This window comes from Trachinotus anak, unplaced genomic scaffold, assembly GCF_046630095.1.
Source record: "Trachinotus anak isolate AG129_WGS33_773 ecotype Australia unplaced genomic scaffold, CSIRO_AGI_Tana_v1 ptg000024l, whole genome shotgun sequence".
Taxonomy (NCBI): Eukaryota; Metazoa; Chordata; class Actinopteri; order Carangiformes; family Carangidae; genus Trachinotus; species Trachinotus anak.
Genome location: NW_027273875.1, coordinates 16,039,480 through 16,054,209, shown reverse-complemented (window position 1 = coordinate 16,054,209; position 14,730 = coordinate 16,039,480). Strand labels below are relative to the sequence as shown.

Genomic DNA, 14,730 nt, shown 5'->3' with positions numbered 1-14,730 from the left:
ATCACCCACTTCTCCAATTAAGTTCTGCATTCTGTGTAACCTATTAGCTCCTCACAGCAAACAGTCTTAGAGGCTCCTTCAGGCTCCATGTTGAGCCAAGTACAGCTTTAGTTTAATTCTGCACTTAATTTTGAAGCAGGCATGTAAATTAGTGAGGTTGGTTTCAGGGTCATACTGTAGCTATGATTTGCCTCCCCCAGAATAACATGAGAACAATTGTCTCTGTCTCCACAACAACATGCAGAGACAGAAAAACAAAAAAATGATTAGATTCTGCGAACATTACTGCGGATAAATACCCCAGTGAGATATGTTTACTGGATTCACTGCTTAATGAAGCATACTGCACTGACTACATATGAGTTTTTGTCCCACTGACTCCAATATAATTCATCATTAGTGTAAGAAATCTTAGCTAATAGTTTGCTAACTTGGGAAATGATTACCAGGGAGCCAGAGAGTACAGCAGTGCTTTCCAGTTTCAACTTTCTCTTAGACTATTCACAGGTCAGACAAGCATCTCATGAAGTATATGTATTATTCAGTCTCATTATTATCCTGCATTTCTCAAAGCTCGCTGTAGTTCTGTTCAGTGAAACATTCACACCAGCTGAATATTAATATTCATGATGTGCATTGTATTTACAGACAGCTGCACCTGTGAAGGCAACTTTTGAAGACCTCAAGGTTAACTTATTTCATTGCATCCTACAAACAGTGAATATTATTTAATTATACCCTATATGGGTACTGTGGCTGTTTGTCCATGTAATATCAGTGAGAGGTTACCATGCAGCCATGGTGATTGAAATGAAGGAATAAAAGTGGTCACACAGAGACAGTTTAGTATCACAAAAGTCTTAAAAAAAAAAAGTGGTGACAGCATTAGTCATGTCCTTGCAGTGCAGAGATCCTCTCTAAATTTCAGATTCTGAGCATGATCCACAGGCACCAAATGTCGTAGTGAACACATTGGCCCTGAGGCAGAACCCTCCCACCTTAGATTGCCTCTCCTCCATCCCTGAAAGCACCCATTCACTTCAAGTCCCATTCATTAGAGCAGATCATACCACCCTGTGAGCCAGCCAGACAGGTCTCTGAAAGGCCAAGGGAGCCATCCTGAGAATCCCCTCCTTCAGTTATTAGAACAAGACCTGACTCTGCAAAGGAGAAGAGTAAGGGAGCGAGCAAAACCCATTACTCTTCCTCCCCTAATCTTCATCATGATTTTTTTCCTCACACCTCCTTATTCTTCTGACAGCATGACTATCTGTGTGTGATGCTTGGGCAGGGGAATAAAAACCTCTGAGTGCACCTTTAGGGGGAAAAAGAAATTGGAATTAACTGAAGTTCAGTATTATCAGCCTACATGCCATAGGTGGCTGCAAGTCTATCAGCCCTGAGGAAAACGACTTAATAACAGCCTCATTAAGAGCATAGTCCATTACAGATAAGGGTCCCCCTGAGACTCGCTAATTAAAAGCAAAGGGGGGTTTCAGAGTGGGCAAATTGGACACAGTCAGTGAAACTTTAAGTTTTCATGGTGAAACAAAAGCCCGGCTAATCCGGCTGCCTCTTGTGTAAGGCTTTGTGTCTGCCCTGATGCACCTTACCAGGGTGCTTCAGGTATTTCTCACTGCTGGCCATATTAAGATTTAAAAAAGGGTGACTTTGCACAATGATCCTGCCAAATTAGATTGTACTCTGTGTGTGTGTGTGTGTGTGTGTGTGTGTGTGTGTGTGTGTGTGTGTGTGTGTGTGTGTGTGTGAGAGAGAGAGTGTGTGTATGAAGACGTGTTTGAATGCACACTCTTAAAAACTGGGCTTGAATGCAATTGCCCACTTGGTGGCAGAAGAGCTCTACTGTGCTGCACACACCTCTCTTTGTCGTTCCCTCCCTGTGAAGCAGGAGACAGGGAAAAAAAAGAAGAAAAAAAAAAACAAGAACTTGTGCACCGACACAGGAAATCAGTTGTAGATGTCATGACTATCACACTGGTTCTGCACAGACTGACATACCCACGCTGCTGTTTTCAGTATGTCAAATGAGTTGATGATGTATTGCAGAGGAAGACATTGAAATGTTCCGATTGGGACTTCATGACAAAATGTTAGGAGCCCGTAGATGCAGTCGTGCCTTGAATGACATCCTGGTTTCAGAGAGGTATTCTGTCTCATGTGGGTGCTGGTGTCTAGATCTTTGTGAATGTTAGTTCTTGAATTAATCCTAGAGGTTCTTCAAGTGGAGAGGTAATGACTGTAGTTAACTCTCATGTTGCCTTTGAAGAGCAAATACATTAAGGATTGCAGCTAAAGAATGTTTTCAGCAATGGTGCTGGGCAGGGTTAAAAGTATTCCTCCATTACTTGAAACCACAAGTTATCTGTGTCATCTGTTAAAAGCATGTTTGATCATAAAGCAGCCCATTTAGGCCACTGAAGGAGGAAGGAAATTATTAGGTTTATAGAAACTGTGTCGCCCATCAACATTCCGCATCTCCTCCTGGTGTCATGTTGTTGAATCGCTTCAAAGTTATTCTTTGTTGTTCCGCAAACAAAAAAAAAGCCCTACCTCAGTGAATTTTATGTTGGGGGATTGAATGCTTCTGAAATTACTTTCATCCTTGAAAAGGGGAAAGAATAAGTGACTGTCAGGAAATATTCTGTTTGGCGGCCCACATGTGTGTGGCATGCCATCCTCTTTGGAAACAAACATGCATGCCTAATAGAAAGGCTCCAGCAAGCAGAAAATACATTTCCTGCTCTATGCACTCCAGTTGTCTCTGGTTTCATCGTTATCCATTTCAGTGCTGCCGCTGGTACTGTCATTGATAGTAAGGGCAAGGACTGTTCATACACAAACCATTTCTCTTCTGGGAAGAATTGATTTAATGACAACATCCAGTGGCCGCAATCGATGGGGCAGAGGGAAAGGTACATTATGAGGAAAGGAAGACAGATAATGGAGGATCACAGAGCCATTTCCATCACTCTAACCAGTATCCTTGAACACTCCTCCCCCTCTTATTCCAAAAGGGCCCAGTAGAACAGGACAGTGTCTGAACTTGTCTCATTTCCTTGCCACTATCGTCACACTCTCCTTACCTTTGAATTGCTTGCTCCTTGCCACACTGAACCAACCACTACTATATGATAACCATTTCAGTTTACAGCCCCACTGTCTCACCCCACGTGGATGCTAAGCTAGCTGCTGTGGTTAGATATGAGGAGATGCTATTGTTTTCGCCTCAGCTCAAGCCGCCCAGCCAGCCTCAAGATCCAGCTGCATCTCAGCTGTAGAGGTGAACAGCCTCTCTCTCTCTCTCGTATCTGCACGTAAGGACGACACCCACACTAAGCACATTTGATGAGCTGTCTCATCAAACTAAGGAGACCTAATTCTTCTCACAGTGTACAGATACATTGTGTGGCCCACACCCACCATGATGTTGTGAGCTACAAAAAGCTTCATGATAATGAGTGTCACTGCAGAGCTTTTTTTTTTTTCCGCTTGCCCCAGATATGATGATTTCTATTTTTATATCCTTTACAGTGTTGTAAAAACTACTAAACACATTATTTTTTTATCCTCTGTATTCTCAGCTTACTCAGGGAATATATACTGAAGTGTCACATTGTGATAGAAAGCTATGTTAAAGTCTGGATGATTGTGCTTTGAAAAATAAACTAAAAGAATATCCTGCCAGGCCATGACAGCACAGATACTGGACATAAATTAAAACAAAACTAACTTACTATACCATACTGTTCATTCCAGTTTATTTAGGTGAGGACGCTAGTCTAGGATTTCTCACCTGAGACAGGTGGCCCTGAAGCCTCGATCCCTCACAGCAGGGGTCAGGTGACATGTTGTTTTTAGTCCCTACCTATGAACAACCAACAGAGCACTGCCCGAGGACCTGAAGCTGTGCTCCAGCTCCTGATGGGTCAAAACCTCTGAGAGAGCTGGAAGTGAGGCCTGGACACACCGTCAGCTGTCAGTATATTCTCAGCTATAAAACTGAAAGGCAACACATGTGACGGGATAAGAGCGATGTGCTCCCTCGTGTTAAAGTTTTAAATCCTTGAGATTTTCCTCATCCAGTAAACCGTGCTCAACGATCTGCAGCACCTGAGGAAAATCCTGCCTATTGTGGAGAAGAATAGCATGGGGTGCATTACAATATACATTTAACATTGCTTTATCAACCCACTCACATTGACATGCAAATTCCCTGCCATTATTTTAGCAGTGACTGTAATTCATGGAAACCTTGCAGTACAACTGAAAAGTCAGAGATGTCATTATCAGCGGTCAAGCACAGTAATAACTCCACAGTGTGACTGCTTCTGCTTAATGAACAAGCCCGGACTGCCTACAGTTCCTCGCCTGGCTCTTCACTTCTTGTTGAAAATGAACGACTTCCAGATGACAATCACTTACTGCATATAACATCCCTAAAGGTGAGCCATCATACTTGTGATTTATGGGCAGCTGATAGTTCTTTACCTCTAAACAGTGGCTATCTGAGAACTCCACACAATCAGCACTCTTGTCCTGATTAAGATTCATTTGTTTTTTTTACATTGTTTTTTCCTCAAAACTAAAAATTGCATCTGAACATTGTTCCGATAAGAGAGAGGTGACTGGACACAGCCTTCCTGATATGTAATAACATTGGAGTGCTTGTCAGAATGCATAAAATCCATCATCTGTCTGTGCTCGCAGCCTCGATAACCTCTAAAAACATCCACTGCCTCTTTCTGTGTCACATGACATCACACAGTTTCACATTTCAGAAAAACGCAGAGTAATATTCCAAACTTTCCTCAAGTCTTGGCTGGTGAAAAGCTGCCATTGGCTGCAGTGGTGGTGTGTCTCTTCCCTTTATATTCCCTGAGCGCTGGGGAGCCCAGGTGTTGGCAGTGAGCAGCTTGCGTGGCAGCAAAGTGATATTTTGATGAGAAGACAGTCAGCTCGCTTTGCAATTCTGCTGCACGGCACAGCATTGTGGCCCTGGCACTCCGGTGGGACAGGCAGCTCCTTGGGTCTACACAGCTGGCAGCGGTGCCTGCCAACTGCGCCAGCTCCCCATCACAGATGTTCATGCAGCCACCGCATTGGCAACATCGAGCCCTTTGTGTTGACCTTATTCACAAACGCAGCTACCCATGGATGAAGAGTGGAACTGCAGCCATCAGTGAACCTGTTAAATGAATATACTGAGGTTATAGGAGATTAGCTTGTTGGGTAATATTAAGTGAAGAGGACACTGCAAATGGCAGGAGATGCTACGTCTTTCTGTTTATGATCGTCTCGGCCGTTGGGATCATTGTGTTCCTGATGGCTCAGCAGACAAACTGTCTAATTCCCCAAATTAACAACTACATGAATCAGCAAGTTGCTTCATTTGGCTGATGTATAGAAAGTGTACAGTATTAGGGTATAGTATATAAGGTGAGAGGACAACAGCTAATTATTGTTTTTAGAATAAACCCCTAATCATTTGTTGTACGTCTATAAGTTGTGAGTTGTGAGTGTTTTTTAGATCTTGTTTAATTTGAATTAGGCCTAAATAAAAAGGTAAAGCTGTGCTGTGGGTCACAAGAAAAACAGCTAAGAGCGTCATGAAAATAAATAATATTATATTATATACTATATTAAAATATATGTCATTGAAGGAGCTGAAGGTAGGGGCTGTTTCAAAAGTGCATCCATGCTAATGGTCTAAGGGAGCTTTTCACATTTTTAAACTGATATTACAAACAAAATGTATTTTCCTCTGGACTTTTTTTGTCAATAGCTTTCTGATTTTCATCCTAGACCTCCAGATGTCTTTAAGATCCCCCCATTATAAACTCAACCTCCAGCCTTTTTAAGAAAATCATGCAATATGGCGCAGTGTAATTCTGACTTGGTTTTCTTTTGTTCTGATTTGACCTGATTATACCTAAACCTTCAACGGGTCAGCAGCTTTTAGACTTTCTGTTTTTTTTTTCTTTTTTTTCTAAATTGGCTTTGAATAAAGACCATATTTTATTATGTAGGCTATATAATGGCAGTAGAAAACAATTTAGTGTAGAAATGTCAGAGTAAGTCACTCCCACCTTTGGCACAATCTGAATACTGATACAAATACAGTGACATATACATATACAGATACGCAGAGTAGCTGGACTGGTGCAGCAAGACCTCATATCTCCTCAGTATTTACTGTCCCACCTCAACTGGTAAATACAGTAGGTCTCCTAACATCATCATTTGTGTCTTACTGTAAGAGAAGGGACGCTTTGTGTTGTATCTTCACAGCCCTCACTGCATGTGAGCTTGAAAATGTGTTTTTCACAGCATGATGCCCTTGATAATTACTCGACAATGAGAGAGATCAATTTTAAAAATGCATCTGATGGTGGTGGGATTACAGGATCTATTATTAGTGAACAGCTGTCATTTTCCAGTGGTTGAAATTCTTGTTTGTTGAAGGAGTTTCGAGGGGAGACACACACACCATCACTACCCCTATAGTCAAAACCACCACCGCTATCCCCCGCACCACCCAGAGTGCCTCCAATCTCATATGCACCGAGGCAGACGCAATTATTTTCACAGAGATAGAGGGAAATGTCATCAGGACTCTCCAAAAGCCTCCACATTCTGTCACCTTCTCCTCTTTTTTCTCATTTCCATGATTCCCTTTATCAATTAAGTCTGCTCTCAAGATTGTCTCCGGCAATTTCATTACAGTCAATTAGCCTGGAGAGAGGGAGTGAGAAAGAGGAGAGCTTTCTAGTCAGCGAGGGAGCTGCAGACGAACAACATGCATCTCAGCCCCTGCATACCAAACAGCGACAGCGGGAGGCTACTGGCCAAAAGGCCCTCAGACTAGCCGAGGACATTTACCTCTCTCAAGACTAATAATGTTTCTGAGATGTTCAGTGGAGACTGCAGAGACACACTGCTGGGCCTTTGTGCCTACATAGATTTATATAAAGAAAGTTGTGATGGACACGTTGCTGACCGCAAATGTAGCAGCTGTGAAATCTCCTCCTCTGTTGGATGGTGTAACACCAGCCTAAATCAGCATTCAGACATGTGCAGTGGGTAGCGACAAAGCTCAAGGGAGAATATTCAATAAATTAAAAAAAAAAAAAATTTATGGAGACAGATTTTTGTGATCTGTCAGCACTGTAGTATGCATAGAGCAGCATTCCCATTCATTTGACTGCTGCGATCGAGAGGCAATTAATAACCAACATAGAGTGGCAATCTCAGAGATTTTCATTCAAATAAATGTCTGTTAAAGGAGCTATATGTACGTTTCATTATCGCTACATAGCTAATATTAGCATTAACACACCAATAGCATTAACACACCAACAGCTATCTAGAGAGGTGGAAAGCAACACCAGTGTTAACTCTTGCCTCTTGTCTCTCAAGGGCATATTACAACCTCTTGTCTTGTAAACGCAACAGTGGCTGAAGTTCTTGCCATGCGACAATCACCACCACCTCCACCAGCAGGAAACCACGTTTGAAGAGAAAACTACAAGTAGGGACATTTCAGGACATCAACCTATGGGCAGTGGGTGTATGTACCAGCCAATAACACCACAGGGTGTGAGGGCGGGATTCTATAAAAATGTTGCATCCAGATTACATCACTGTCTCCGTCTCTCTTGTCTCCTCTCTGTCTGTGTCATGGATGTATAAAGAGCAGCAGGTCTGTTTGTCTGATTCACCGAACTGCACTCACATAAAATCCAGGGTGGCACCTTCCTGCAGGGCTGTGAGGAGTTGTGGCTGTGTTTATACTTAAGAATGTAACTGCTGTGAAACAATCAGAAAATAACATTTTATTTGCTTGATTCACTGCTTTGTTCTCGGTATGTTTATATATTTTCAGTGTTATGACCACAGACTGTGCTCACAGACTGATGGAAAAAGTCCAATTGTTGCCTGACTCCTAATTTAAAATGACAATAGTTTGACTACAATATGTCTCTGTACACATGTGAGTCACATGATTGGACTAACTATTAAAGTCTTGGCTCATAGTGAGAATCATTTAACATTTTAATACCGATATTAAAGCATTTAATGAATGCTTCATAAGACACCATAACAAAGTATATTTTAGTTGCAGGCAGATGTATGGACACTTTTAAGAGTTTATTCATGCATATAGCAAACTGCGTCAGAACTCATTTGGTTAAACATCCATGATGGTGTATGAACAGTGAATGTGTCCATGAGTGCTGAACACAAGTATTAATACTTCAGAACTCACATGTGAATGGTCTGCGCATGTGTATAAAGAGGCTAGAAATGCTTTACAACACACTGTAAGAATTGTGTGTGTGTGTGTGTGTGTGTGTGTGTGTGTGTGTGTGTGTGTGTAATCATACAGCTACATTATACAGCCCTGTTAAGCATGCATGATTTGTTGATACATCATTTATAGAAGCTTCAGCTTCAGAAGAGAAGTTACAAAATGATCTTAGCTTTAAAATGTCCTTATATTTGCATATAAATTCATTACAGCATGTTACAGTCCATGTATTAAAGGTTTATATATTGCTTATAAATGTTAACGTTCTCAATTGACTCAGCTCTGTAACTGCACCACCTCTAATCTTTGCTCTGCATTTACTCTGAACAGTTACGGTTGAAATTCTATTCAGCTTCCATGAATAAAAGAATTTACTTGTGACTGCAACATTCATCCACAGTGTTTTCTAGGTCATATTAGCCTAGATGTTGGAATGAAATGAGTATCACCTCTGTGTGGTACATTGGGTATAACCAGGGCATCCCCTTTAATGACATCAAAACATATGGCCAAGCTGCAGCTGGCTAACTCTCCCGCAGCAGATCAGCCTGCCAGAACTCCTGGGAATTCAGATGGGTTCTTGAGGGAGTAGCCAACATATGCCTGACTATGCAGTTTACTGCAACATTACCTGTATTCTGTTTTGGTATCATGCTGTCCTTGCAGTGGGTAGACCTGCTGTTGCTGTGCTGTTGCAGTATGAATTCTATGCAGGGCGGTCTTCAGATAAAAATATCTTAACATGACTGTAATTGCCAAAGAAGTAAGAAAATAATTGTTTTTCAACATTGTAGGTTGGATCAGCTGAGAGTTGTATAATGAAAAGTATTTTTCAGCAAAGTTGCAGCTTTCCAGTTCAGATTTTAGCTGAAAGGTAGGCAACAGAGTTGTTCTCTGTAGTTTATGGATTTGCAGGTTGAATGAAAAACAGCCTTTCCTGTTGTAATTAATTAAAAAAAATCAACTCTTCAAACCTTGAATAAATTGCTAATAAAATCAATGTAAAATTACTTTGGTACATTTATGCCTTTGTCAACACATTTATTAACAGATTCATGACGAGGTACAGTGCCCTCATTTGCCACATGCTTCATGTGAATAGCATACTTTTCTTATTTCTCAAAGAGGCTGTGGCTGGTGGACTGTGCTGCATCATGCAGCTTCTCACCCACACAGCAATAACAGGAGTGATATATGGCCCCACTGAGAGGGTATATTAAACCTACATTTTAGTACCACGAACAATGAGTTGTAGTGTTGACGTCAACCTGCCACATGGGTATCATCTGGGCTGTCTGTCTCATCTTCCACACAAACACAGCATCTCAAGAGCAAGAAGTTTACAGAAACATCAGATTCCTCCTACATAATAGATGATCTGATTAGATTTGGGAGCACCTTGCTGCATTAGTTTACATATAAATTAGAAAAAATAGATTTTCTTCAATATTTTAAGATGTGACATTATATTATCCCACCTGAGTGATGTGAAGACAGGAGTGCTGACATAGATACTTTCTTATTGCAATGCATTAATCAGATCAATGAATGAATGCTATGTTTTATTTACTGTGATTATAAGAGAGCATGTGTGCAACACATGTTACATGATTTATAACCTTGAGTGGTTATATATATATATATATATATGTATATATATATATTTAGAGAGCGAGAGAGAGAGAGAGAGAGCGAGAGAGAGAGAATGAATATATAGATGAAGCAGATTAAAGGTCCCCCTAGATTTTAATATGGAGAAACTTTGCAGCAATTTCAATTCATTCCAGAAGAATAATGAAAGATTTACCAAAATAAAGCCCCCTTTATATCTGAGTTTAACTTTGGTTAACTTTGAACAACAAATTTGCACCACTGACCAACAGCAAGTCATCTTAATGGTGCTTATCTTTGAAGGAACAGAGATAGTTTCTGAAATGGAGGAAGATAGAGATTATTCACATTTGTTTAACCTCTGAGTATTAACTGCTCCACCACAAAAGAGCAGTGGTTTACAGGCATTAAGACAGGAATCGATGGCACATCTTTTGAATGAACTGTGTTAAGATCTTTATTTTGACTCTTCTCTTTTTTATTGAACAAAATTATGTACAACAGTGAAAAGAAAAAATAAATCCTGGGGGCAGTGATAGGAACAGTAGAAAGTAAACACAGATCATTTTGCCTGGTCAGCTACAGAGTTCACAGATAAATTGCCAGTTACAGCTCTTCACCAGCTACCCCTGTGGTTAGTCACGATGTCACCAGAGACAAGATGTGCAGATTAATTTCACTGGATCGGTCTCTGGTGTGACCAGGCCTTAACTGTTTTCACAGGCTTTAGCCTCTTGTCTAAGGTCTTGTTTGATGTAGCTTTTCTTGCACACGCACACGCACACACACACACACACACACACACACACACACACACACACACACACACACACACACACACACACACTCACAGGACTTGGTTTCTCTTCTGTTTGTCTGTCTTGTTAAAACATAGTCCTGGAAATTAATGAAGAAGCCCATCATTTTACACAATATGAAGAACTAATGAGACATGACAAGTACACTTTCCCTCACATCTGCAGGCCGGCCAAGCTGACATGTTGACCATAACTTAATAGTGAAGGTGACTGTTTCCACTTGGAGTTGTATGGACCAGCTTCATCTGCATCTACTTGACTGCTTGAGTGTAACACAGACTCGTCTCTCTCACTATTTCCACTTCAGGCTCAGTGTGTGTCCATACGTGCCTCGCTCAGTAGGAATGGTTTGATTTCTGAAATTAGACACACCTCTGCACTGGGCTGTTGTTTGCTAGAGGCAAATGTGTCTTGAAAGGGCCTACGAACAAACCAACTTCAACATCTTCAAATGATGTGTAAGGTGTGATATCTTGTGTGTGGATTTGCACTTACTCATCTGAACAACTGTGAAATCACAAAGCTGCTCATGCTGCATCCTTCACTGCCATTGAGTGTGGGTAGCCATTTCTCTCATAAGTAATGCAGAACTAAGTGAATCCTTCAAGCCTCAGGTTTGACAGCAGCAGCTGCTTAAAAAGATTGCCAAAAGTTTTCATGGATACGCTTCTCTCGCTGAGACAAGCCAACAAACCAAACTGATAGTGTTTGAGGTCTTTTCAAAGGGTCAACATGAGTGCAAGTGAAGAGAAAATTGGTGTGAAAATTGAAATGGCAGGGCATCAATTCTTCCAATGAAAATGATTTTGTCACAATTTGGTCTGGAGCTTGTCTGTTCAAGATATGTCTGCAAATGGAATGGGGCCCATTTTAAGGAACGGTAGCGGCGTGTTTACATCAGTCATCAGTGTTGCTCTGTGCTCCTTTGCCCCCTCTTAGCATTTCTGCAAAGGTGCCAGTTTGTTGGATTGCAGTCAGAGACACAAGGAGGCAGTTTCTGCCCACCATCATCACCGCCAGCACCACCAAAACCTTCAACACCTTCAACACCCACCTCCAGTCAACATCACTCAAGTTCTCCTCATGAATATCCACACTCTTCTCTGTTTCTTCTCCCAATGTTCACACAGATTATGCATCAACTTTTTAATTGATCCCTCTGGGGTGGGATTCTCACAGTTGGGGAGACTTACACAATTGTATGAACCTCGATCCTGTGATTTCTAAGCGAACACAGCGTTTTGAATACATAGCTCCAGGCAGCATTAATTGGTTCTACACTGCAGAAACCTTCAGTAGAAGATGGGACGTTTGTGCATTGATTTGAGTATCGTAAGTACAGGAGCTGAGCACAGGACATTTAGTGTGTTTAAGATGAAGGCACATTCAGGTATTTTTGCAGTATCCCTGTTAGTGTTTTAGGTTTTTGTGCAGCTAATCTAGGACGGTAAACAAATCCAAATACATAAGCAACAATGAACAAATTAGAACAGCTGCTTATGAGCTGGGATCTTACCTCATAATCAGATAGATTCATAGTTTTTCTGCAGTATCACAGTGATGCAGGTGAGCGTGAAAGGAACAGGAAGCAGCCAGAGCAGCAGGACTTTCCATGATGCAGATTTGCTAAAATGACAAGTTAAGTTTAATATTGAAGTCAATAACTTTTCATCAGGTTTCACTCATGAGAGTGGGCTTTTCAGTGTGTGCAGAATGAAGTTTGACTGACATTGCACAGCTGTTATTTTTTACATGATGATCTCATACAGAAGCTCAGCACTGAGCGTGACTTGACAGTAGATGGGAGCTGAGGAGCTGAATTTAATTCTCTCTCTCTCTCTCTCTCTCTCTCAGTATGATGCAAAGCAAGTCATACTATTGCTGTAAAACCGCTTCTATTTCAGGCATTTATTTACACTTACAAACTTTTATTGAGACTCAGTTTAGGCTTTTGTTGGAAGTGTGGCTCAAATACAATCCACACGATCCCATTATTATTTGAAAAAGAAAATGGTTAAAATAGGATGTTATTTTGCATTTTAGAGTAACTACACTTATACAACATATACGTATATATATATATATGGGGAGGATAAAAGGAAAAACAAAGTAACACAGAAAATGAAGGCGTCAATACAATTTCAAAACTTACACTGATAGACATTATATCAGATGATAGCATTGTTCTACAGGTTTCAGATACCTGTCTGTGATTTATTCTGATCTTCTGTCACCGGTGATCAGATGAAGCAGAACTGAGCAGAGTGGTAAATCCAGCAGGAGTCAAACTAGGTTCGTCCACAACTGCTCGCTTAATTTAGTTGTGGATCTGTAGGAGTCAGATTCCTGCTCCAAAAACTGTGACAGCATTAGAATCATACTCAGACAAGAACAACCAGGTTTCTCTGTAAATAAATATAAATATAAATGTCATCTCCTAAATATGATAAAAATCAGTGCAGGATTTAGGACCTAGTATGTATTTAAACACTCAAGACACTTGAACCTCTCAAGTTATTTTCATTAAGATGTGGGTATAGAGGGCTTTGACTCAGGTCCTCATGTCCTGCCTGATATGTCCGCAGCATGTGCAGTGTGTCGGTAGGTAAAGGAGCTTGTGTATGCCCTTTTCCCTGACTATGACTCATCATCGGTGCCTTTAAACTCTCTACGTCCCTCTGGGGAATTAAATGTCCTCATCCTTGTCTCCGGACTTTTGGAGAGCAGATGATCCTCATTAAAGGTATCCAGATGGAGGACATGTGTCTCTGCAGTCTCTTCTGCCCTCACTCTAAGAAAACCAATCTGACAAATCCTCTTATAAAGATATCATTCCCCTGCCATCCCATCCCGCTCCCTGTTCTCATCAGACACCAACTCTTGATTCGTCCTTCCTTGTTTGCACACAGCATTGATCAGGTGAAAGCTGCAGTGACACTAGGATAGGCAGCGTGGATGAGTTGTAATAAATGATGAATATCCTTTGCTGAGCATTTTTGCTGGGACCTGACACATGAGGTATGGCGATCGCCCTTAATATCATCTCCCCGGCATGCAAATGAAGGGTCAGGCTGCCATCCCATCAACCACAATAATTGAACTGTCATCCAAATCCACCATGTTCCCCCACTTCTCTCCCTGTATCTCCCCTTCTTATATATTTCATGAAATTTTCATCAGTTCAAGTGGAGAGTTATTTCCTGTCTTCATTTACTCTGCTAACCTGAATGCTGTCGAAGACTTCACTGACAGCCACCACCATGTTTCATCAGATGAAAGCTGCGTGTTGATGAAAGAGCAGTTCAGCAGAGATCAAGGAACTTGACCTTTAAATGTGAACAAATGACAGCACACCTGTTTTTATTCACGTCCTGATGTTTAAACCCAACTCTGCTGCTCCGCTGATGCCTCACACAGATCACAGCTGTTCTCTGCTCCTGGCTCAGAGTGTGGGTGGCACCTCAAGGTAACCGATTCACCGGCTGCTGCTGCGGTGGATCAATTTAGTGCGATAACATCGTGATGCAAAGGCAGAATCTGAATTCCTTTGGAAAATATTCACTGTCAAGGAACTGTATTTCTCCTCAGCATAGAGGGAGTCGGTGTAGCAGCTCCATCCTGCTGCCTGTGCTACACGCTGTATCCTTTAATAAACACGTCTAATGGTGCGGTTGTGAAACTGTAGATTAGTGTGTACCTGTGATCTCATCAATCTCAAAAGCTACGCCCTCCGCTGGGCAAAACCAGTGAGTTTGTGATGCCGTAGCTCTGCAGGTTTCTGTTTAGTGGTAAGTTTGTTTAGCTGTTTCACCACGCAGTCATTTCCTGTCACTAAAAGAACAGTGACTTTTGACATTTTCTGCCCAGATTTCTGTTACAATGTGCACTGAGCTCAGTGGTCTAAGCTGCTGCTACTCGTTTCTATTGTAAGAAATCACCTTCAACAGCTCCTCCAGCCTGAACAACCACACA

The 14,730-nt window shown here is 41.4% G+C and overlaps 1 protein-coding gene and 1 long non-coding RNA gene across 3 annotated transcripts in view; one reads left to right on the top strand and one right to left on the bottom strand.

Moving 5' to 3' along the window:
- Window positions 1-14,730, top strand: part of ntm (neurotrimin) — a 419,652-nt gene that overhangs the window by 225,527 nt on the left and 179,395 nt on the right. The gene's annotated exons all lie outside the window — the stretch shown is intronic.
- LOC139607776 (uncharacterized) lies at window positions 10,261-14,321 on the bottom strand. The gene is made up of 3 exons (XR_011684887.1): window positions 12,962-14,321; window positions 12,275-12,384; window positions 10,261-10,837 (listed from the first exon to the last, which is right to left on the bottom strand). It is a non-coding gene; the product is annotated as an uncharacterized lncRNA (long non-coding RNA).